The sequence below is a fragment of the Taeniopygia guttata genome, chromosome 3 (genome assembly GCF_048771995.1).
Source record: "Taeniopygia guttata chromosome 3, bTaeGut7.mat, whole genome shotgun sequence".
In the NCBI taxonomy this organism is placed as follows: domain Eukaryota; kingdom Metazoa; phylum Chordata; class Aves; order Passeriformes; family Estrildidae; genus Taeniopygia; species Taeniopygia guttata.
This window is the reverse complement of record NC_133027.1, coordinates 52,168,587-52,192,514: the sequence shown is the minus strand read 5'-3', so window position 1 is coordinate 52,192,514 and position 23,928 is coordinate 52,168,587. Positions and strand designations below refer to the sequence as shown.

The following is a 23,928-nucleotide window of genomic DNA, read 5'->3' as shown; positions in this document are numbered from 1 at the left end:
TGGCCATAATTCAAATTTAGCTATCTAAAAATAGATCCTTTATATGCATAACATTTACCAGTAAGAGTTTGTACCTTTGTTTTTTATATCTACACTGCATTAGCACAGCACGTTCTCTAAGTACATTTGAAAGATGAGGGACTACCCCAAAAGGCTTAGAATTAACATTACAAAATGTAAGTCCATTTATAGGTACATATAACCCAAAACTTAGCTCAACTCCCAACATATGACAGACATTATCCAAAATAGCTTGCAGCTGTACTTGAGATAAGTGCCATTTTGTTTGTTAATGTTCTAACGGATTTCTTCAATTTCATTCTGAGGCTCTCTTTTATCAGTATTTTCTAAGGCCTGTAACCGCAGGGCCCCAGCCAGATAATAATTAGTATTGACTCCATGATTGCAGAGGCTGATCAATTGCTTTATTATACTATCAACTACTTTATTATACTATCATACTCATCTTATACTATATTATACTATACTTATTAAGAAACTCAGTAACTCTTACAGCCAGACTTAATTGGTCAATCCATCCAAACACCATCCAGTGACCAATTAAGTAATCACCCTTTGGTAAACAAATCTCCATGACACATTCCACATGTGCACAACAGCAGGTGCAACAAGTAGAAATAAGAATTGTTTCTCATTATTTTTTCTGATCTTTTCACAGCCTTCCCTGGGAAAGTCTGTGCCTGCTCTCTGTGGCCACAAAGCCACAGCCACAAAGGCCTATGTCCAAGTAAGGATACAGAGTTTCTCGGCTCTTCATCTGTTTCTACTTTTACATTTTTTAACACATTCATTGGAAAATATCTACCTTTCTGGAATCTCCTTCCATCTGTTAAGCTCAGTATTATTCATGCCTCCTCACAGAGTAAACAGTAATTACAATGTGCACAGCATCTATTTTTCTCAAATCCACTCCTCCTCCTGCTGCCAACATCTTCCATTTCACTGAACTCATTTTGCTCTAGCCTGATTCAAGATAAAGATACTCACGTGTTGCCAACACCTGTGTGCAGTTGCTTCTGAGCTTCCAAATTACTGTTGTCATTTCTCTCCTGTGTGACTCCTCAGCAGACTAATGGAGCACAGTTCTAAAAGTACAGTGCCAGATTTCCAAATCACAAAGTTCTGTACTACCCCAGTTCCCTTTTTGCCACAGCAAAAGCCCAGTCCACCCAAGAGTACAAGGTGATTGGGTGGAAGAGTTGGGCAGGGATGGAGGCTGTCTGCAAAGGATCAATAGTAGGAAGGCAGGTGCATGTCCCAGAAGGACCCACCTACCAGCTAAGAGACTGAAGGCTATGGCTAGCAGCCCAGCTAGCACTCCATCACCAGGACTAACTTTGCAGCTCACTACTGGGCCAAGACAGTCTTAAGTAGGTTTTGGGAGTATTAGATGAATCCTCTCATATATGCCTCTGACATGCCTGCAGGATCACCCAGAGTGCACAACAGACAACTCAGGTGTGCATGGGGGAAGGAAACGTTCTGCTTGTGAAAACTGACTACAGTCAAAAGCAAAACTAAATTAATGATCTATCAGCTATTCAGGTAAGTGTCCCAAGACAAAACAATGGCAAGTAAACTACCAATGGCATTTTCTCTAAAAGACAACTAGTTTGTTAATCTTTGAGTCTTCTTTTGCTGACAGCATAGCCATCCCTTTGGGGGAAAATGAGTCACAGAATCTGGTGAGAATTTCTTTAACTAAATGACAGGAAAAGAACAAATAATTCTTCTGAAACAATTTGTGTTGCGAATCAAGGGAAATAATCCTTCAACGTGCTCAGTTGTAGCAGGTGCCACAGTCCACATTTAATGTCAGTGTTGTCACTTCTTCACTCTTATGTTAGAAAATAGATAAATCACCACCTTAAGTATTTGTGAAACCTAATTTTGCTTCTGATCTTTCTACTGTCTAACACAGACAAAACACCAGATTTGTTCTGCTTGGAAGGACAAACTATTCCTCAATAAATATCAAAAGGTTCCCAACATTGGCACTGTGGCAACTCCACTCCATGCAGGAGCCTGAAAGACCAAACACACAGACCTTGCTATTCAGGCACTTTTGTCAAAAACATATGAATAGTCTCTGCCTGTGCTGTCAGAGAAAGCTACATTTCCCAAACACTGTTTGTTCTGAATGCCCTTTAGCAGAAACAAACTGGAAAGCATGAAATCTTCTCACAAAACAGATGAAAAATTCAATAGCCAAGTAGCACTTTCAGAACCAGACTGACTGATTCTTTGTCTTGCAGGTCTATTATTGTAAGATGCATTTCAGCATCTTAATATATTCAGAAAAAACTTTAATCCTTCAAGTGGTGTTTAGTTTGTCTTTATTTACTTGTAATGAGTTTTCTCCATCTACCTCTACCCCAGAATCCTGTAGGTTCAAGACTTTCTAAGTAGGAACAGACCATATTGAAGGATGTGCTTCCTACTGTGAAACTGAGATGAAAACCATGTCTTCTTGCTATGCAGTGGTCATGCTTTCATATCCACTTCTGCTGCAGCTGCATCCTCATGCCTTTGTCTCCTCTTACCAAAGGTCTCAAAATAGGAACATTCTCATTATACATGCTTACATAATCATTATGCTTTATCCTGAGGCATTTCTGGACCACAGAAAAGAAAGACCTAGGAACATCCATGCTTTTAAGGAAGACAACCTAGAGATTATGATGATGACTAACAGTAACCTGGGCACTCGCATAAATTTTATGAGAAAAATTTATCTTATGCAGTTTTTTTTACATCAGTAGCATTTGTTACACACTGGCAAACATACTGCTGGGAAGCACACAGAAAGATAAGCAAGTGTTCTTCACCAATACACCTTTGCCATATGTATATCCAAACACAGGGGTCTTGATTCTGTTTAGGGCTTAGGACAAGAAATCACACATTTCTGAGTACACAGAAGCACTATAATAACTATATGAATGTTAGAAGTGATCCACTAATGAAAAAGAAGTAAATTTGTTACTTTCCAGGTTTTTTAATGTATCAATAAACTAGAAACAAGAGTACTTTTTGTTATATCACGTTAGAAGGATGACTTGGGTTTCCTGTACCAACAGTGTTGACTTTTCTAAAAAAAAAAGTTCTCAGAAAAATTTTTTGTTTTCCTATGCAGGGAAACTGCTTATATCCCATCTCAGTAAATCTACAGTGAAGAAGCATGTTCTTCTACATCTGTTTCAGTCTATCTGTTGCAGCCCATATAACACATGATTTTTTGGGATATTTGAAAGTTTGGTATATTGTATAACAGGTTTTCCCTTTTGCTTCTTTGCAGTGTACACAGCTGTACTGACATTTTACACAAAGGTCTTGTGTATTACTTTTGCTCTGGGTACATGACATCCTCTACACTCTTGTACCAGAATCAACATCCTTATCAATAGTAAAAACAGCTTCCATACAGGGTCAGACTGGGACCATTCCTCCAATTCCTGCTCTCAGAAGCACTGAATGAATACCCAAGATCTTGATCCTTTTGTTCAGAAGTCCCATCATTTTAGCACACAGAATCTGAAAAACTTAGCCAAAGCTGTAGGACTGTTTCTTCCTCAGAATGGAACTTTGAAACGTTCAGTTAAATTTTATGATCATTTCCATGAAGAAAATATTATACTCATAAGAAAGACAAGTGGGGGAAAAAAGCAACATAAGATTGATCCTTCTGCCTTTAAGCTTCTGGAGAATGTGCATATACCAATGGTGCAGTTCAACCAACAACATGTACAGAGGAGAAAGCTTGACTGTGAGCTGTGTCTGACCCTGGGGTATGCAGTGCTCTCATGCACAGGAGAACACATTACAGAGCTAACAGCAGTTCTAAATAATGGCACAATTTTCTCTTTGTGAAAGAAAATAAGGGAGAGAGGAGAAGGGGTCATGATACTGACAACTGAATCAGAAGTTACCTGCAGTGAATAATAAATGAAGTGACATTAACTGAAAGCAGTCAATACTAGACAACCAAACATGTCACTTTCCAAATGCCTGTGAGTGACCAAGAGCAATGAGAAATAAATGTCAGTCAACTTAATGGGAAACACAGTTCAATTCTAACTCATCAACCATGCTGGGAAGAAATCAAACACATTCCCTACTACGGAATGAGAAATTAAGCTCAGTGGTAACAAATCAATTGACCAACCTAATTCTTCCTCTTATATTTTATCCATTCATCCCCACTGAGTTTTCATTTCCTGTTGCAAATGCACGTATCACTTTCTGAGTTCAGCCACACAGTTCCAACCTGCTAAATCCTCTCTTAGAATCTGCATCTGGCCTGAAATTCAAGAGAATTTTTCCCCCTTTCAGGAATATGTATGAAAAGTAATTTCAGAATTAGAAATAATTTTTACAGCTAGTCTTGCCTTGCTGAGTCCCTGAAACTACAACATTGCAGCTCAATTTTATTTATGATCTTTTCCACTGTCAAAGGCACACAAGGAAATGAGTATCCCCCGACCTCTTCAATCTCCTTTCTCCTCAGCCATTCAACTGGGAATTCCTCAGGGAAGCATCAAGCAAGTTTTCCCGTCTGCTTTGGTATCTGCTGCCCCCACATCCCACAAACACTTCTGTATCACAACTCTTCTACATAAACCAGCATATGTACATCAGTCTGTATTCTTTGTTAGAAGCAGCAAGGGATTTGGCTCTTTACTTGCCAGCTCTGTGGAAGAAAACTATTCTGACAAAACCACTGGGAAAACTGAGGCAAGCAAAGAACTTGAGGCATACTGAAGTCCACTTACACAATGCACTCCAGTAAAGGAATCAGCCCAGTGAAATGTAAAATGCTTTTGTGAGAAGAGGAATTTTATAATTTAGCAGATATATGAGAACGGAACAATCCCATGCACATAACCAACATGACCATGTGCCCAAAGTCTCTCACTGGAGGGGGGAAGGCCCAAATCTCCTTGACATGAAAGAGGGATATTTCCATCTGGCTCAGTGAATCCAAGTGTACCTGTACATACAATATGTTCCCAGGAAGGGAAGTCCTTGTGGAAGGGCTTACAGAAGAGGAGTTGTGAAGCAAGAGGAATTGCCTGGTAGCAGCACGTGGGCACAAAGGGTTGAACGCTGGCAGCACAAGGCTGACAGAGAAGTAAAAACCACAGGGAGCTGTAACTGTGCTTCTGCTTAGAGAAGAGAGATTGCCTGAGGGTCTGTGTGAGACAAAGAAATTGCACGTGAAGCTAACATAGGAAGAAAGGAGAACTCTGGAACCTTACTGAGGAAGAGGAATGAAATCACTAGTGAGGAGTTTCTTTGGAAGGCAAGCAAGAGGGGAATAAGAGGCTTGTTCAGTTCTGGGCAACACTGCAGGAGACCAGCTCTGGTGCAGGAAGAGCAGAGAGATGGGCACAATGGAGACCCTACACTTAGCAGCAGATGAGCTAGATAACAGTATAACAAGCTTGTTTAATTTTTTAACTTAAAAAAAATGTTTACGACACCAAGGATCTTTCTTTTCAGTTTTTTTTTTTTTTTTTTTTTTTTTTTTTAAGAGGGATAAATTATTGTGTTAATATGACATGTGCTACAACACCTTGGCCACCACATATGTAGTATTTATGACAACCTTTACAGACTGATCTTGTTTGGAGCCCTCAAAAGAACAAACAGCTCACAGAAGTGCATTTTCTTTGCCCTGCAGGCAGCACCCCTCCTAGGAGAAAAGTCCCTGTTTATTTCATATTAAGACCTCCAGAGTGTCCCTTGGAGGTAGAAGTGGGTTTGATGAGAGGGTTACCTTTCCATTATGAAATTGGTGAGGCACAGAAGCTTGTGGTTCTTTCCATTCAGCAGCTGGGTGATGATAACAGGCTGGCAGCAAGCAGGAATTGCAGTGTGAATAGCTGCAGGCACCTTGCTAAGCTCATAAGCCTTCAAAGCATGGGACTGAGACCATCTCCATTAAAAAGCAAAGACAAGCTCTTAGAAGTACTTTATTGATTTAGCTATGCAAATAAGCTAAGTAACATTCTATAATTATATATAAAGCCAGATTAATTTTATTTTATTTTATGATTATTCCTTCTTCACACCTACAAGCTGTATTTTTTTAGCCTGGATCAGACCAGGAGACCATCCCATCCTCTTCATGGACTACTTCCCTGCTCATCTCAGTTACACCTGACTGATGTGGAAATACTTGGGTTTAGCCAGTTTTGCAGTCACATCCCCCAGCATTTCTTCACCTGAGCATAGAAGAGGATACCTTCTATCTTATAATGATATAGTTTATGTCTGATGAACACTTTAGAAAAGCTAAAGCCCAACCAAATCTATGCACCATTTTTTCCTTGAGTAAAACCTTCCTACTTAAGTTTTTAATTTCTGTCTTCTGGTTTCATAGTGCAAGCTCACACAAGGTGGAGTCATGATTTCCAGAACAAGAATTACTCATAGCAGTCTGTTCTAATAAAAACAAAACAAAACAAAACAAAAAAAAAACCCAAAAAAACCCCAACAAAAAACAAAACCAACAACAACACAAAAAAAAAACCAAACCCACAGCAAAAATCCCAACACAAACCAAACCAAAATAAATGAAGTGAAACTTAGTATTAAATTGCTACTTAATCCTAGAGGACTGGAAACAGCATTTAAAACAAAGTAAGCTTAAATCTATTCTTTATTGAGTAGTAAAAGTACTAACATACTAATAAAGGCTAATTTCATTTTCTTTACCATGGAAAGCTGCAAGAAAGCTTCTTGTCTTTGTCATAAGCAAGTCTGTAAATCTAACACTCCAAGTTTTTTATTATTCTCTTTGCTTCCTTAAGCACCAGCCTGACAGATAAAGCAGTTGACAACTTCAGATGTTTCAGTAGTGTTTATTGCTGATGGGAACATCTCTATCACTCTCTTCAGCAAATATCAGTCAGAGCCACTCAGATGTCCTGCAGACATTACCCCAACACTTCTCTCAAACACAGTTCTTGGGGTCTCAGTGCTCTTTGCTTTTGCCATGAAACTGCATAACTATTCCCCCCATAATTATTCATCTATTTCTCACTTCAGTTGTGTCTCAAACTCCTCAAATGATCTGGGCTTCCTGAACTATTCTTCTGGTTCATATAAGAATACTCCTGGAAATCCAATCCAAAATACCTAATTTGCCATTCTTCACTGAATAGGATAGTGGAAAGAAAATAATATTTGCTCAATTCAATAAATACTTAAATAGTTAATAAAATATTATTTTATTAACTCAGTTCAAGGGCGGTAAAAAGTCTTTGATTTTGCTTATATAAGTGAACTATTGCAAGATAATTCTATAAAGGTCTCTCTGCTGATCTACTCAAAGGTTTTTCCAATTACATTTTTGTAACTAATAAAAGATAATTTATTTCTCTAAAAATTTTGTCTTGACCATATTCCTTAGACCACTACAAGTGCTGGAAAATTCTCCAAAATCATTCTGGTTCAATTTGCCCTCAGGGGAAGATGAGCCAACAGAGAAGAGAACACTGTGCTTTGCAGACTTAATCTGGTGACTGTTAAAGTAAGTGAGCCAGGCAGGAAACAACCATTTGGCAAGTGAAGTCTAACACAAGGAAAATGGAGCTAACCTCCAACTGCAAGTCAACTGGGTGCCCTGAAACTGCCTTTAATGAGTTACTTAAGTTTCCTACTGCTCTCCTTGACATGTCAATGACCTTAACATTCACAAAGATGAAAAATCAATAGGACATATGGATACATTTTGAGAAGTTATATGACTTTGCTGCACTGTCTTCAACAATTGCATTTTAAATGAGGACCCTTAGTTCCTTGCTTGGTATGTTCCATTTATACTATATTTATGTTTAGCATATTTTTTTTTCCTCAGAAACAGTATTTATTCAATATTCAATGAATAATCCTTAATTTTCATTTCATTCTCCAGCATACATCATACTTACTCTAACAGAATTTCACTGACATCACAGTTTACCTGTTCAATCTTCGCAGTGGCCCTATTTACTGATTTTGATTAAATTACAGCTAGGAAAATTTGCCTTCTCCCATGGTGACTCATCAAGAAAATAGACTGAGATTTGAGAAATCCGTCTTCTTTTAGGCTTATAATTTAAGTTAAATAATGACCTTGATTCACAAGACTTTCTCAATTATATTTACAATAGATTTTAAATTGAGAGAAAAAAAATTAAATTTAATCAATTACAATTCACTGAGACATATCCTGATAGCACAGGTTTACAATTTGACCCTGCAGTTCCCCACGTACTTCATCTAATTGCAAGGCTTGTGTTGCTTTCACTGAAATTTGATAATACAGCCAGGACACTGTACTAGGAATGAGTGCTTTGACATTCAAGAGCAGATCACTGAGTCAGATTCGGCCCACTCAGATTTGGTGATTGGAGTCATCTCCAGGGGATAGGACACCTGATGATACAAAGGATCAGAAGAACAAAACCCTTGGACTTAATCTCTGCCAGAATGCTCAGACTGGGGGAAAAGCTTTTTCCACAGAATGAGGAATATAAAGGCATAGGTATTTGAGAGCATCTTGTTCTTAAATTTTCTGGACATGAGCCAGCTAAGCACTGCTCCAGAGTATCACCAATGCAAGAAACTAACTAAATCAAAAATCCACAATCCCACAATCTCTTGAGGAGTAATGAAGGAAACAAATAGGCTATATGATTATCCAAAACATGCATTAGGAATGTTTTCCTTAGAACTTATTTTGGATTAATTTTACACTTCAGGTGAAGGGTTTAGCTGCAGTACTATACTTGCTTCCCCCTTCCTACTTTTAGATTACTCTATTTGTTACCTCTGCATGTCTGCTGAAAGGATACCATAGATCACAGCAATTTATAAACCTCCCTGACTTTCATGCTGTTTCAGAGTGTCTCTTTTTCCTAGGAGAATAAGTCTAATAGGTAAAATTCATAGTAGTTACAAGCCTAAACAAGTCAGTAAAATACACATGGGATTAATTTGGTTTAATTTCTTTAGCCTTTCAATATACTTATATTTTATGAAAGTATGAATCATCCCTATTACCCTCTAATGACCTTAGCCTGGGATACTAAACCAGCCTTCCTATCTTAGGGCTTCACAGTTATAGACTAGTTTCATAAAAAAAGAAGATATATTTCAATCAAAATTCTACTAAAATACGCTAAGGACATTATTTCATGGTCTCAGCAAACTTAATTGGCAATTAAGAAGAATTATTGTTTCTCAAAAAATCTATGCCCTAAAAGCAAATCCCTACCTCCAATTATTATAGCCTACCTGCTTTTCAATAACAAGAACCAAATAGACTTTTCCAAGGCATATATGAGGCCGGCAGACAGGTCATTTCCACACAGTTGAATTAATGTATTTTAAATTAATTCAATTAAAATTATCTCTAATTAAGGCAAATGGCTTTCAAAGAACCCTTTCCATTTGATAAATAATCCTTCTGTAAACATGCCCTGCTATTGAAACACCTGGATTAAGTGCTTTAAATAGGGACTAAAAAAAGAAGTATTTATATCTCAATTGATAAGGAGGCTGTGAAGATCACCATTACATACAGAATGATTTAAAAGATGACAGTATAAGGTTTAAGTGTGCTTTTTATAAATTATTTGAATGAAATACTGAGGCTTTCAGTACTGAAAGGAGGCCTAGAATAAAAACTTTTAGCAGGGCCTGTTGTGACAGGACAAGAGATAATGGTTTTGAACAGAAGGAGGATCGATTTAGATTAGACATAAGGAAGAAGTTTTTTACAGGAGGTGGTAAAACACAGGCACAGGTTTCCCAGAGAGATGGTGGATGCCCCATCGCTCAAAAATTTCAAGGTCAGGTTGGATGGGGCTCTGAACAACTTGATCTTGTTGCTGGTGTCCCTGCCATTGGCAGGGGCATTGGACTAAATGATCCCTGAAGATCCCTCCCAACCCAAACCATTCTATGATTCTAAGTATGGCTGGACCCTTAAGCTATTTTAGCTGGGATACCATGATCCACTCTTAATCTGCATGGGCCGTTGACCCATGGGTTCTCATGGACTTAAGGAAAGTGAAGGAATGAAAACCAAAATATAAACAAGCAATCAAGTGCTGTTCCTATTCGTCATACAAACAATATTAAGTGGAAGTTCCACATATTGAATCCTTTGGATTTAAAAGTTTAACAATCAGCTTGCTTTCTCCTCATCTTTTTAGTTTTAATTTAACATTCAGTCTGCTATATTCTGAGTGAGAGGTGGGTTTAATTTTGACATGTTAGAGCAATGCCATTCTTCCACAAGAGTAGCAGAAGCAACAAGCAAGGAGCTTGTCTACGCAAACATTGCTTCCGTTTGGAGCAGATAGGATTTTCATCTTGAAAACTCAGAGGAAAAGGTGAATCTGCACTTCCACTGTGCAAGGATGGTTCCATGTAATTCCTGAATCACATCATTTTAATGAAACTTTTTTACTGGGTCCAGACAAGAGAGAAAGCTCTGACTGCTCCTGAAGAGTTGCTTGCCAGTACTCAGGGACTGGCACAGGGTGGGAGGACAGTCAGCTGCGTTGCTATGGATATGGCAACTACTATAATCACCAGGTTCTTTGACCCCCCTGAAATTTTCACTTTGTGGTTTCATCCCTGGAAGCCCACAAACACAACTTCTCTGGGTTTTGTTGCTCTGGAAAGAGGCCATACATAGACCCAGTAATACAGCACATTTCCTTCTGCCCCACAGAAGGACCACAGCAAAAGTCTCCACCACCCCTGCAAAGGCTCTTCCCCAGGCAGCACCACAGGTGAATCTCCCCACAGAAAGACAGAAGAATGAGCAACACAACCTGCAGAGGGGGAGTCACATGTACCATTTGGACTTACTCACACCCTGCCATTTCAATCCCTCGCTGAAGGCACTCTGCTGCAGGGGAATGAGGAGCCCAAAAGGACCCATTTTCCTTTGTATAAAGATTACTACTCAGCACTGACATTCTGTAGCCTTCACATTTTATTTTTAACTGGAAATAACAGCCCCCTGGCAAGCTCCTCTTTAGGTTTTGCAGCCTCCACAGCATTTGGTCAGAGTGTGTACCTGTGTAATGTGTGAATTCAGGGGCCACAGAATGCTCAGAAACAAAATTTTCCTATCTGCTAAGCTAATGACCTCTCCTTAAATGCCTATGAGCTCTGAACATTTCCTTTTTAGTTTTGTCAGCATAATCATATTACAGCCTGACACCTGACAGTGTAAATTAATCAGTCTTCTTTTAGGTTTTTTTTTTATTTTCCATGCAGATTCTTCAGAAGTCTTTCTCCCCCTATTTTATCTTATTAAGCACAGAAAAAGAGAAAAGGCAAAAAATATATATGCATTATAAATCAGTGACTCCTTTTGCAAGCTGATACTTCTGTTTCTAGATAGATTGAAACCAACACCAAGACCATTTTAGAGGACATACTCTGCAAAGATATGTCTTTCCCAGAAACACACAGACTTAAGTGCATTCCTTAATGGAAATTCCATAGGAGGGCTTTTTTTGTGGAAGTATGAGTTGAACAGTTCTAAAGAAAGCCTGGAAGTGATACTGACAAGTGTACATCATTGAGGGATTATGCTGATGTTATAGTACTCAAAATATTTACTCCTTGGTTCACATACTGGGATTTAGTTCTACATTAAGACCTATATATTCAAAAGGTCAAAAATATGAAGCTGCTTGTCATGGTCTCCCAGTGAGTGCATATCTTTAGAGATAGTTGATTCTCCTATTCTAAACTTCACTCAGGAGATGAATAGAACCTACATCTCCTCTCTAGAGCCTTGCATGAATCTGGGTGGAAAACTGCAGATGGGGAGATTTCAAGAGACCCTTTGTGCAGATGACCTCTTGTTCTTGAAGAGCTGCCACAGATTACAGGCATGATAACATTTTTCTCTGGTCTTCTCTGCTACATCTTTACGTCTCACTTCAAAATGAGCAGATGAAAGGTTTGTTGTATTTCTAACTGGTGTTTTTCTTTAAAAGAAGTGCAGAAATAGTTCTGCATTTTCTTGATTGCAGATTAACAGGCACAGCCTTTCACTGAACAGCACCTGTATGCTAGTCTCTTTTTAAAACCATGGGTCACATTCTGTTCCTTGCAACATCAACTAAACCACTACAGCTTTGTTCAGTGAAATGGAGGAACAGAAGAACACTGTCAGAAAATAAATCCCTGCAGATACCCTCCACAAATTGCTCATATATGCTAATAGAGGGGGAAAACTAAGAGCAGCACTTGCTCCGCCTGAGAAGTTCCAGCACTTCTCCCTCAACTGCAGTCCCTCAGATTTCTGATGACTGTGTGAAGGGCAAGGACAAGCAAAAACAGCTATTCTTGCTCAGTTCAGAGCTGTTTGTGTCCAGCACTCCATCTCAGACTCCTCATGGTCACAAACAGCTCCAGAAACCTGGCTCTGGTACAGATGTCTCTGCAGGGCTGACCTGACAGCCTGCATTTTAAGGGCCAAATAAATAGTTTCACTCAATGAGTTCCTCTTCTCCTCTGAAGGAGGAAAAGATACACCCACAAAAACTGAACTCATCTCTGTACTTCTCAACAGGGAACTCCCTAAAACACTGATAGTCACAGCCAAGAACATAATTTTAACTTATAATATGGAGGGTTTTTGGCTTTTAATCAAACCACATTTATTATACCAAACAACAAGCTAGCTCTAGCATTTCAAAGGAAAGCCTAGAAAGACAAAGATGAACCCCACAGCGTGTAAAATCCAGCAGCAGGAAAAAAAACACTGGCAAGGCTATGAACATTTAAAAAAAGGGGAAGTTCTCTGTTTACTTAGTCTGTTCAAGGCAGTAAGGAAACAAGCATAACTCATTAACTAAAGTTCTGCAGGAATGGCAGATGCTAATGAAACCCTGCCAAAATGTTTTAAAAACAGCTCAAAAGAGGTACAGAATATAATACAGCAAACGGGAACATAAGAAAAAAAGCTACTTACAGGACAGCAAAAAGAGGCTGATGAATACCAGAAACACCCAGAAACAACTGGAAAGTGATCTCAATGTCTGTCTTCTCAGCTGACTAAAGCAAAACACCAAGGGAAAGCTGAACTGTTGCCAAGAAGGAAGATAAACTTGCATACATTTAAAATAAATGAACAGATTACAAATTCACCTACAGAGAGAATGCCATACAGGTGGACTTCAGGACTTCAGCCTTTTCATTCAGGGCACTTCTGGTACGAAAGTAAATCCTTAACAACAGTGCCATTAATAAAGGAATTCTCCATCCTCTCATAATGGAAGGCAAATCCCTCTGCACCAGCAGTGCTGTTACGTTCACCCCAAAGGTGGCAACTGCTGCCTGGACACCGTGTAAGCAACAAGCCGTAGCTGTTCTGTGGCATCCTGCTATCCAAACAGAGAACACATAACTGTGGCATAAAAACTGCTTTCACACTGCTCTAAGATAATACTTTGCCAACACATTTTCAGCAAATACCTAAACCTAAAAGAATTCATATTTCAGCATCTAAACACAGAGAGTTTCATAGCAGACAAGGAAGCTATCTGGCAATAACCACATTGCCTAATTTTGTATTAGCTGTCTGTTGATTTGGATGAAGAAGCAAGAAGCCTGCAAGAGGGGGATCATTTAGCAAGGCTTCTTGGCAATCTGCACAATTCTGCCCCTCAGAATGCTAAATACCTTAATGTTCATGGCTCAGGTACGCCTTCAGCCCCACAGCATGGCTTCAAGAGAGGCTGGCATGAGCTACAGAAGAGAGCCACTACTCAAGCTGTCCCAGCAGCTCCAGATTCCACTGTCTCCACAAAAATAACTTGCCATCACATAAGTACAAGAGAGCAAGTTGCCACTGGAAAAGCCTCTGTGCTTGTAAAAATCAGAAAGGCTGCATCAATTTGAAGACACAAACATCTTGTGAGCCATGTACGTCAGCAGAGAAAAAAAAGGGAAAGAAACAATCAAGAAAAATTAACTTCTTGGTTGAGGAAATGATTCAGTGTTCTGTACCAAGTCAAGATTGCTCCATCTGACATTTTTCAAGGGTCAGTCACCTACAAATGGGGGGGGAGGGCTGAGATGGGGGAGCCTGAGGGGGAGGAGGGGGTTTATTTTCCACTGAATAGGTTTCTTCCAACACAGAAGACCCAAGCTGAATAAAATTCAGCTGCTGTAAATCTAAAGCAATCTCGCAGGAGTTATGTTTCTCTAGATGTGAATTGGGGCTACTGAGATAGGGGTCTTACCACAAATTGCTCACATCAGTTGATTACTTATCTACCAGAGTGAAAAAAGGGATATTTCAATGGATGTCAGTGGACACATAGTTAGGTAGCAGAAACAGAAAATAATTTGCCTACATACATATTTCTTTTTTCTACAGCATCATGTCTATTTCTAATATTTAACCTAGACAGGAAAAAAAGGTTAAAAAATAAACATTTGTTTAAATGGCTATTTATTTAGCCTTCAAACAACTTATGCTTTAATTTGGGTACAATATGAAACCCTAAAGTCTATACCAATGTATTCAACAATGCAACTCTTGGCAAATATAACCTTTTCTTCCCCAGATTCTGTCTTGGATGAACATCCTTTTCAGTGCACTTTCATGCTGAGAAATAATGAAATCATTTGATGAAACACAGTACAAACTTTGTGAAGGGCTAAGAGAACTCCTGCCTGTTTCACATCTACTAGTAATAAAAATGCTGCTCCAGAAAGTTATTAGAATATTAACAAAGGTCAGCATTTTGAAGCAGAAATGGTTACATCACAGAGATTACTGGATTCTAGAATACTTCAAAATAAGTAATGCTATTTTTCAGCTTCCACCTCAACATTTTTGCCACAGTTGCTAATACAATAAAGAGAGCATAAATTTACAGGACAACCAGAATCTTGCCTGAAGCTTTTAGCACTCTGTAAAATTATTTTTCTTCTTGTGCATATCAGCTATGCCTATTTTATTGGTTTTGCTCAATTAACACCATCCAGAAGAAAATTCAGTGATGCATCTTTCTTTGGACACTAGTTACAAAATATGCTCCATTTATTTTATTATAGATGGCAAGGCAAAGCAAGAACAGGTTTTTAATTAAGAACCAGGATCTGGAGAGAGTAATGTGAATTGAGGGAGACATAAAATGCATCAGAGTCACGCTACCTGTTCTACAGTGGCAGAAAGAAGGTATGTTGTTGATACCATGCTGATGCTCACACAAAGCCCAGCTGGTGGTAATGCAATGGTAACAGTACCATTAGCCCTTTTCCCAAGCTGTTGTCTTCCCTTCCGTTCCCCCTCTCTTCAGTAAATCATGCCTGGTTTTAGAAGGGAAGCATTAAATTGTGACTGTTATCTCAAGTTAAAATGTTGTCTTGTTCCAAATCTCTTGCTCACCTGAAGACCAAACCCCATGCTTTTACTACATTACTGGACAAATTGTTAGTACAGTCAGTGCTTTGAACCACATGCTCAGCCCAAAATGCTTTCTTTGCTCACATGCCCTTTCAAACCTGACATTTTGTGTATTCATTTTGGCTGCTTTAGAGGTACCTAAGTGCTGAGGAGAGGAAGAAAACTCCATTCACATACAAAAGGTATATTGATGCATTCTCTCTATTCTATTTTGGAGAACAAAAGCATGTCTATTACACATCTTTGCAGCTCTTCAGGGATTCTACCAGCTAAAGGCTAGATTTTTCTGAACAGTTACTGCAGCTTCCAAAACTGTGACTTAGAAACAAAACTTTCACACTTTGAAGTTTACTAAGTGGCTTGGTGCCAGATAAAATAGCGATCTAAGAGCTTCCTAATATGCAGCAGGATGCTATAATGAAAGTTTGCCCATTACATATGCAAGGACAGGTTATTTACTGTAAACTCAGATAAACTTTGGTCTTGCAGCAATGAGTGCATTCAGTCTCCCAAACAATATACTTGGGTTGTGTAAAGTCCACCCTGGCACATCATCATTTATGAAACCACTTTTGCATTTCAATAAATTTATTTTTCAGGTAATACGTCTGAGACTCTTGCTTGTTGACATTTTCTACAATAAGAAGTTCTACTTATTAATTTGCTAACATATGGACAAAGTATTCTGAACTTGAATTTAGTGCATTTGAGAAGCTCACTTAAGTCTTTTTAAAGACCAACCAAGCTATCTTGTATGAAATTTTTGAAGAAATCAAAATTAGACCATGAAACATATTAATGGATTGATGTCCAGAATGTTCTTAGGTTTATGAGACACATATAAAGGCATTTCAGCTTATTTGTAACATGCATTTATTTTGTATTATTAGGTGTGGACATCCCTACACTGATGTCTGAAAAGATGTGTCATCCAATTTGTTTTATTTATGAATGCTCTTGCCATAGCCATTAAGGTGGGATAACTAGGGATGAAAATAACTTCTCTGAATTTCATTGGATATGAAACTGTTTGGGGTTATCCTAAAACTAATAAACCAACACCTTTGTCTAAAGTGAATAAAGGAGGGGCAAAGCTCAGTGCAAGTAGTCACTTGCAAAGTAAAACGTTTGTTGTGATGAAGGCCCACTACTGTCCCTGGAACTCGTCGTGCCTTTTTTTTTTTTCATTTCACAAACCACAATTCTTCACAGCATCTGGGTTTTCTTCACAGCATCATGATTTTCTTCATTCTTCAGCCAAGAACATGTATATGTTTGACAGGTGCTGTGTCACCTTTGCTTGAGGTAGCAGATCTGCAAAGTACAGAGAAGCCAAACTGTGGAACTAGATGCCAACGCTTTTTCTCCCAAGCTGTATGCTTCAGAAATCTACAAATATCATATATGAAAGAAGAGCCACCTGGAACTAAGCCAAAGGTAACACCTAGGAGAAGGGCCTGCTTAGGGATCCCACCCATCACAGACTTTACCCTGCTCTGGGTTGCCAGGTAGCACCTGCATCTACTCACTGCTCCCTTCTGCCAATAAAGAAATCATCGCCTCTGCAATGACTCCCTCAAACCACCAGGCATGGTTCATTCTTTCTTTTGAAAACATGCACAGAGGAATACCTTGGGATTTGAAGAAAAACTGCCTAGAGCTGTTTTCTCCTAGGTGAGTGCTTTGATCCCCAGAGAAGAAATTAAGCTGAGCAATAGCACTTTTCACTGTGCAGAAGTATTGTAACTGATATTCTGGTTTTTTGATGTCAACTCAAGGTTTGCTCTAGTCTTCACACTTTAATCTCTAAGACAATGCTTTTATTGAGTGAAAAACAAACAAACAAACAAACAAACAAACAAAACAAAACTATGTCACACAATTTGGGGGTCAGGACTGGCATTTGTCAGGCCACCACCTGAAATACAAAGGAAAAATATTATTCTTGTAACCTAAATAAACCTGCTTCTGTAATTTATGCAGTTACTATTTCTTATACAAGAAGAGTCCTTGGAACCAGACCAACATTCATAACTTCCACATTTCCAGTGGAGTACTGTAATAACTGCGCTTGTTTTCTCCTCACAAGCCATGAATTCTTACCTGTCCTTTTCTTCAATTAGCTCCTAGCTAAAAACTGGAAGTTAAAAATTGTCAGAAGCATAGAGCTTTTAGAAAGAGCTACACCAAACATGAGCTAAACCAAAATAAAATCAAACCAAAACATTGTATATTTATTTAAGATTTGACAGTAATAACATTGACTATGCTGCAAGGAACAGCTGAATGTTTCTCTGGAGGAATATTTTCCTGGTATTGCCAATATTACATTACCAAAATACTGACAAAAGACTAAAAAAGACCTCAACAAGACACTTCTCTTGGGGACAAGAGTCGTAAAGCACCTTATGACATTTCTTAAAATGCTTTACCACTCTTTACTTCTTGCAACTGGAAGTAAATTAGGTAAATCACAACACAGACCTACTGATCTGATGACAGGACAGTTGTAATTGCCTGTCTTTACATGCTATGTTGACTCGCCACACTTATTAGTTTGTTTTTCTGATCTCGCTAGGGGAATGGTTATTGGAATTTCTCCTTGCCAATGAGGAGTCACTATACCTATAAAGAAAGTAACAGCATTGAAAGAAAGTTGAAGAATCAGCTGTCAATTGTTTATATTATTTGCATGTATCAAACTCAAACAGTGATTATTTACACTGGAGAGAGTTATTTGACAGTTTTAATACAACTATACTCAGGGAAAAAACCTTATGCCTCTTGCCAGCCTTTGGTAAAGTTTAAGTGCATGGCATACTTTAGTTTGTGAGGAATACTGGAGTTAGAATTCTGAAAATAGTAAAGAAGATCAGTGTAGGCTGTTAGAGACACACAGTTCTAGAGATAAAGAGACCACAAACATGTCCAAAATAAGCAGAAGTTATTTATCCAATTATTTTGGATCCTCTGGGCATCAATTTTTGTGTTTGTTGCATGACTCCTACAGTCACCTCAATCCCCAAAAAAATGACAGGCTGCACCCAGTTCAGGACTTGGATCATCACACAGTGAGGCCTGAACTGATGACAGCCCATATTTCATCACACATCACAAAATGCCCCTTGTTTTGTTCCCCTCACCAAATAGAAAGCTGATTTTCCCAAGTTCTGAAAAGCCTTGCTCCCATGGCTTTTTTGGAGAGAAACTTTCAGGCACATCCCAAGTTAATAACTGAGTTTGACGTCAGTGAATTCTGCAACTGCTAAGAAAACAACAATAATCAATTCTCAAGGTGGCATAACTGGATGAAATGAAGTGACCTTTGATAAGCAAACTTATCATTCCACCTCTCTGTCAACCCAAGATTCTGTATTTTCCAGGAGAGACTCTTTGGTCTCCTTATTATAAGCCAATATAGCAAGTTTCCTCTTCGAAGTAACATTTTTAGGGAAAAAATGTAGTACAAAGCATTCAATAGTGGCCAAAAAAAAAAAGAGCGTTCTTGTTATATTCTTCAGCACAATTTTAGAAATTTTACACTCATTAATCCACATGAGAAATTTGCAGTCCCTTCAATTTTAGGAAAGAAAATAAATTCTGGAATTTTCCTAACATTATTTCAGACTTACTATTAAGTCATTATTTCAGACTATTCATAGGCACACTTTGGATGAAGTCTTTGTATCTGCCCATCCTATATGAAGTCTGACTCTGCTGCTGAAGAAAAGCTCATCAGCTTTTCTCAAAGTCAGCTGTGGAGGAGAAGGGAACAAGTAATATACTTAGGAAGAGTACAAAGTAGTTCAACTTTATTCTTTTTAGTTCCTCTAAAAAAAAGCTCTGCATATAAAAATGAATTAGGGTCACTGCTTCTGGGACAACTAAAAAAAACCCTATATAAATCAAAGCAAGGAATCCTGCTTGACTTTACTGAATACTTTCTGAGCAGATGGGGTGTAAGAGACATAAAGAAAGGTCTGGGAGGAAGCAGACTGGTGGCTTCTCAGAGGCTACAATCCACTGATGTTTGCTTCAGGATTTCAACACCCATGAATTTAAGAATACACTAAAATGTCTGTATCCTGGGAAAAAAAAAAAAAAAGAACAGTCAATTCTTTCATGGTGAAAACAAGCTAACAAAACAAAGTTCTTCTGTTCAGATGGGAGTAAATGGATGAAGCAGTCAGGTAGAAATCAGTAGCTTAAACTTCAGCATTGGTCATAACCATCTTCTTCCCCAAGCACATTTACAAGGCCACAGGGGCAGGCTGGCATAGGTTTGAACTCTGGCACAGAATCAGTCACAGTGTTGACTAGGTGTGAAACATGTTTTACACTTTTCTCATGCAAGAAGTCATTCAGTCCCTCGCCAATGACACTTGGTTTTGATGCATGTGGTTCAAAATTTTTTTCCCCATGTGTCTTTTTGCCTAAATGAACATGCATCCACTGTCTTTGGCTCATTTCGTGCTCCTGCTCCCAGAAATTCCTCCACTTTATTTTGGACCCCGAATACAAGTTCTTTGAACTTGCTTGAGGCTGGAACTCTAGATAGTATTACTTATTCATTTGCTGAAGCAGAAAAAAACCCTTCATTTTTGCAATACTAAAATACCTCAGCTAAGTGTTGGTTGGAATTCTGTTCTGCCTTCCTGCTAATTACTACTATGGCTTCTTGCCAACCACCATTTTGAAGTCAAATATCAGCTTCCAGATGAACAGCAATGAGAAAGACAACAAGAATAATTCTAAATAAAATATATGGCAGCATGAAAGGAAAACAAACATTTTCTTGCTGAGACAGCTTCTAAAAGTCCTGGCTAAGCAGCTCTCCTATAAAGACAAGGTAGGGTTTTGTCAAAATGGGAGTTTGTCCACATCTCAAAACCAGCACACTTTTCATTATGTCACCAAGGCTCTCTTGGTGGATAACAGCAGTGTTACCCTGCATTGCATGTAAGTCTCTGAGAGCAGGACAGGAAGAGGTGACTGGGAAAGAACCAGAAGTGGAGGATATATCAAGGCTGAAAGCTCATTGTTATAAAATCACAGAATAATTCAGGTTGGAAAAGACCTCAGGAGGTCATCTACTCCAACCTCCTACTCAAAGCAGAGTCAATAACTAATTCAGACCACACTTATCACAGATTTGTCCTTTCAGCTATTGAATATTTTCAAGGATAGAAATCCAAAATCTCTCTGTGCCAGGGTTTTACTGTCTTCATGAAGAAACAGCTCTTCCTTACCTCAGGTCCGAATCTGCCCTCTTCTAGTTCATAACCATAGTCTCTCATAACCATAGTCTCTCATAACCATAGTCTCTTGCTCTCCTGCTGTGCAACTCTGTAAAGAGACCGGCTTTACCTTCTCAGCAATATAGGAGAAGGCTGGTCATAAGTCCCCCAGGTGTTCTCCAAGTTGAACAAGAGCCTGTTCCTCATCATCTCCTCAAGTGTTCCTCCCTGACCAACTCCAGCTCCAGTTTATCAACATCCTTCTGGTAAGGCAGAAGCAAAACTGGACAATCTTCCATACATGGTTTAATGAGTGCTGCCCAAGATGGGTTTATGCCTTCCTTGGTGAGTAAAGTTTAGTTTACTATGGACAATGCACAGAGCAGAGCAAGATGGTTACAGTTAACAAGAGTTTTCAGGCTGAGCTGCTCACCCCAACAGGTGTGAAAAAGATAGGGAACTATCCCCTGATACAGCAGGAATCTGTATTCTAAGAGTTTCCATGTTTTGGAAACTGGGCATGGTGACAGATTTCCATCTTGGCTGAGAGACATACAGAACAGAGCATGTGGTACTCCAAATCAGGCATCAAAAATCAGCTTTTTTATTCTCAATAGGGCTGGCACTGAGTCCGGTTTCCAGATGGTTTTCTGTTGCATGTTTCTCTTGCTTAGAGGAACACAGCAAAAGCAGAAGGGGAAGCCCTTCCCCACAAAGGAGGAAGAAATCAGAGAAACAAAAGTAAAAACATGAAGAATGAGTCAATAATTAGTAAGTTACATCAATTTCCATGTACCTTTTCTCTACTAAGGAACCAGCCATGGAAGCTCTCTCTTTTATGCCAAACAATTCAGTGTTTGATTGTGTTGTCTGTAGTAGCTTTGGCTGGCATTTTCCAGTCTTATTTACACAGTTAGATGCAAAGCAACCCATTAAAATGCTTGTTTTTTATTAATAAAAGTGATGTTTGAAAGAACAGATGCTCTTGTTTACCATCCCCTCAGATATCAGTCAGTTTTTATATCATGCTCTACGTTATATAAAGTCTGACTTCTTTTGTTCTTTATCTGCCTTTGATATTTAATTATTCAAACTACTAGATGACTGCATTAGGGTCTGGTTTAGTTGTTTCCATTAAACATCTCACTGGTTGCACATTCATTTATTAATCTAATTAAAAGGCAATGGGAAATTTCAGTTTAAGCATTTGAATCCTGGGATAGCTGTGGCTTCTAAAAGATGCCCAGCACAGCTGCAAGGCATATACTTAATACAGTGGGGACATGACAAATTTGACGTAAAGGATTGCTAATTGCACTCACCTTCAACTATGAATAGGTGTTCCATTTATGTGTGGTATTAGAGCCCACTTAATACCTAGAAAAAGACAACTCAAACACAATAGAGGATAATGTAAAATCAATAAACTGAAGCACACTATACAATCAAATGTCATTTGAAATCCAAGTTGTAGCACTACACACCATTGTACTGCACAGCTCCAGTACATATGAGGACTCAACTGCATGTCCGGTTCTCACAGCTACATCCTTAAAAACAACTGCACAACTGGGGCCATAAATATTTATTTAATCTTATTTTCTAATATTGTCTTTCAAAATAACAGTTGGAGGCTTAAGAGAGACTACCATGACACAAAAGGTCCAAGTGGTCAACTTTCTGTTCTTAACTCTGCAGAGTACTGAGCACTGGTGATGTGTACAGCTCTCTACCTCTGCTGGGGAGACATAAAAGCTATTTAGCAACTTAATGGATCGAGCTCTATTTAAAGAAATGTCAAAGACTTCATCAGAAAGGTTTATTTAATTGGGGAAATTTTCTATTCTGACAGTAAGACTTTTCCCTGCTATCCAATCTGCAACAGATTGGGCTGTTCCTGTAGGGCTATTTTGCTGCTGTGGTCTTCAATCCAGGCCCTCTGAGGAGACCAACAGAGCAAAGATACAGCCAGTTATAAAAAACATGGTTCCCAGGATACCGTCCTGCCTAAGGGATCCATAGGAACCTGAGCCCGGGGGTTTTGGCTGCTGCTGAGAAGCCGTAGCTGGGATATAGAGGAATTGGGGCAGGATGCACAATAGCCTCTAACTCTACTGCTCTTTCAGCCTTTGCTTCTTGACATTCAACCCATCCTTATAATTTCCTCACTCTTTACCAACTTTTCTCTTTACCTTCCATCTTACTGATGCAGAATTCAAGGTAATAAATAAGCACTGCAATCTTATTACTTTTTTGTGTCAACTACAACTTACTTGGCTTGAAGCAGAAATGCAGGCATCTACAGACTGTGGCAGGCAAAATGGCAAACTACCTTTGCACAGACATAAGCAGCATGTGGAAAAAGGGGCACCTGTGTTCCTAATCCTGCAGAAGCTAAGGAACAAGTGTCGCACTGCTGCCAGCTGCATTGTAAAAAGGCAAATGTGTGGTTGCAGCACTAGGATCCATGAAATACAAGGGTCAGCATGCAGCATTTTAAAGAGTAATGCATTTTTAATCCCTGGTCAGAGATTTGCCAAAGGCAGAGAAGGCATTTCAGGATTGCCACTGTCTGGAGTACAGCCACACAGATGCCAGTGTATCAGTAAAACACCTTTTCTCACACGCCCTGGCAGAAGGCAGACACAAGCAGAGCCACACAGACACAGCAGAGCGTGTCTATGTGGCTTTATATCCTGGCCTGAGACCAGAAAGAGCCACAGACTCAAATGGGGCTGGGGACCAAGTGTGGCTAAAATAATTTAATCTTTCCCATTATATTGTAGAGCCTATTGTGCCTGTTTGTCACATAGAAAGGGAGGGAGGAAATATCCCCCCAAACATCAGTATACAATCTTCTGTGGCTTGCAGTCACAAATCAGCAAATTCAGAGACAGACCTGTGTCTGAGCAAGGCCACAGCTTATTTCTGTGCAGGTTATCATACTGTGCACTGGATTTTTAAAGCACAATTATAGCCTCTGACAGCCTACCTAGAGGAGTGGAGTGGTCACCATGGTAACACCTGCATCAAATGGCAGTGAACACCTGATACCAATCAGTCTTGAAAACATCTTTTTAAAGAAACAGCTTCCTGGAAAACTGCAGATGGAGATTTCTTTCTGAAACTAAGAAGATGCTCTCTCTCACAAAAATGAAAGTTTTACTTTACCATCTTTTCATCTGTCTCTCCCTCCATACAATCCTGTTCTGTATAAGTTTATAAAAG

At 39.0% G+C, this 23,928-nt stretch overlaps 1 protein-coding gene across 5 annotated transcripts in view; it reads right to left on the bottom strand.

The window, feature by feature from the left end:
* Positions 1-23,928, bottom strand: part of PKIB (cAMP-dependent protein kinase inhibitor beta) — a 53,645-nt gene that overhangs the window by 7,241 nt on the left and 22,476 nt on the right. The window contains exon 1 of one of the 5 annotated variants that reach the window (XM_002189349.6): positions 13,019-13,154. The exons of the other annotated variants lie outside the window; for them this stretch is intronic. The gene's annotated coding sequence lies outside the window, so the exon portion shown is untranslated. Of the gene's footprint in view, positions 1-13,018; positions 13,155-23,928 lie in introns of those variants that run through there. 5 annotated transcript variants of the gene reach the window in all.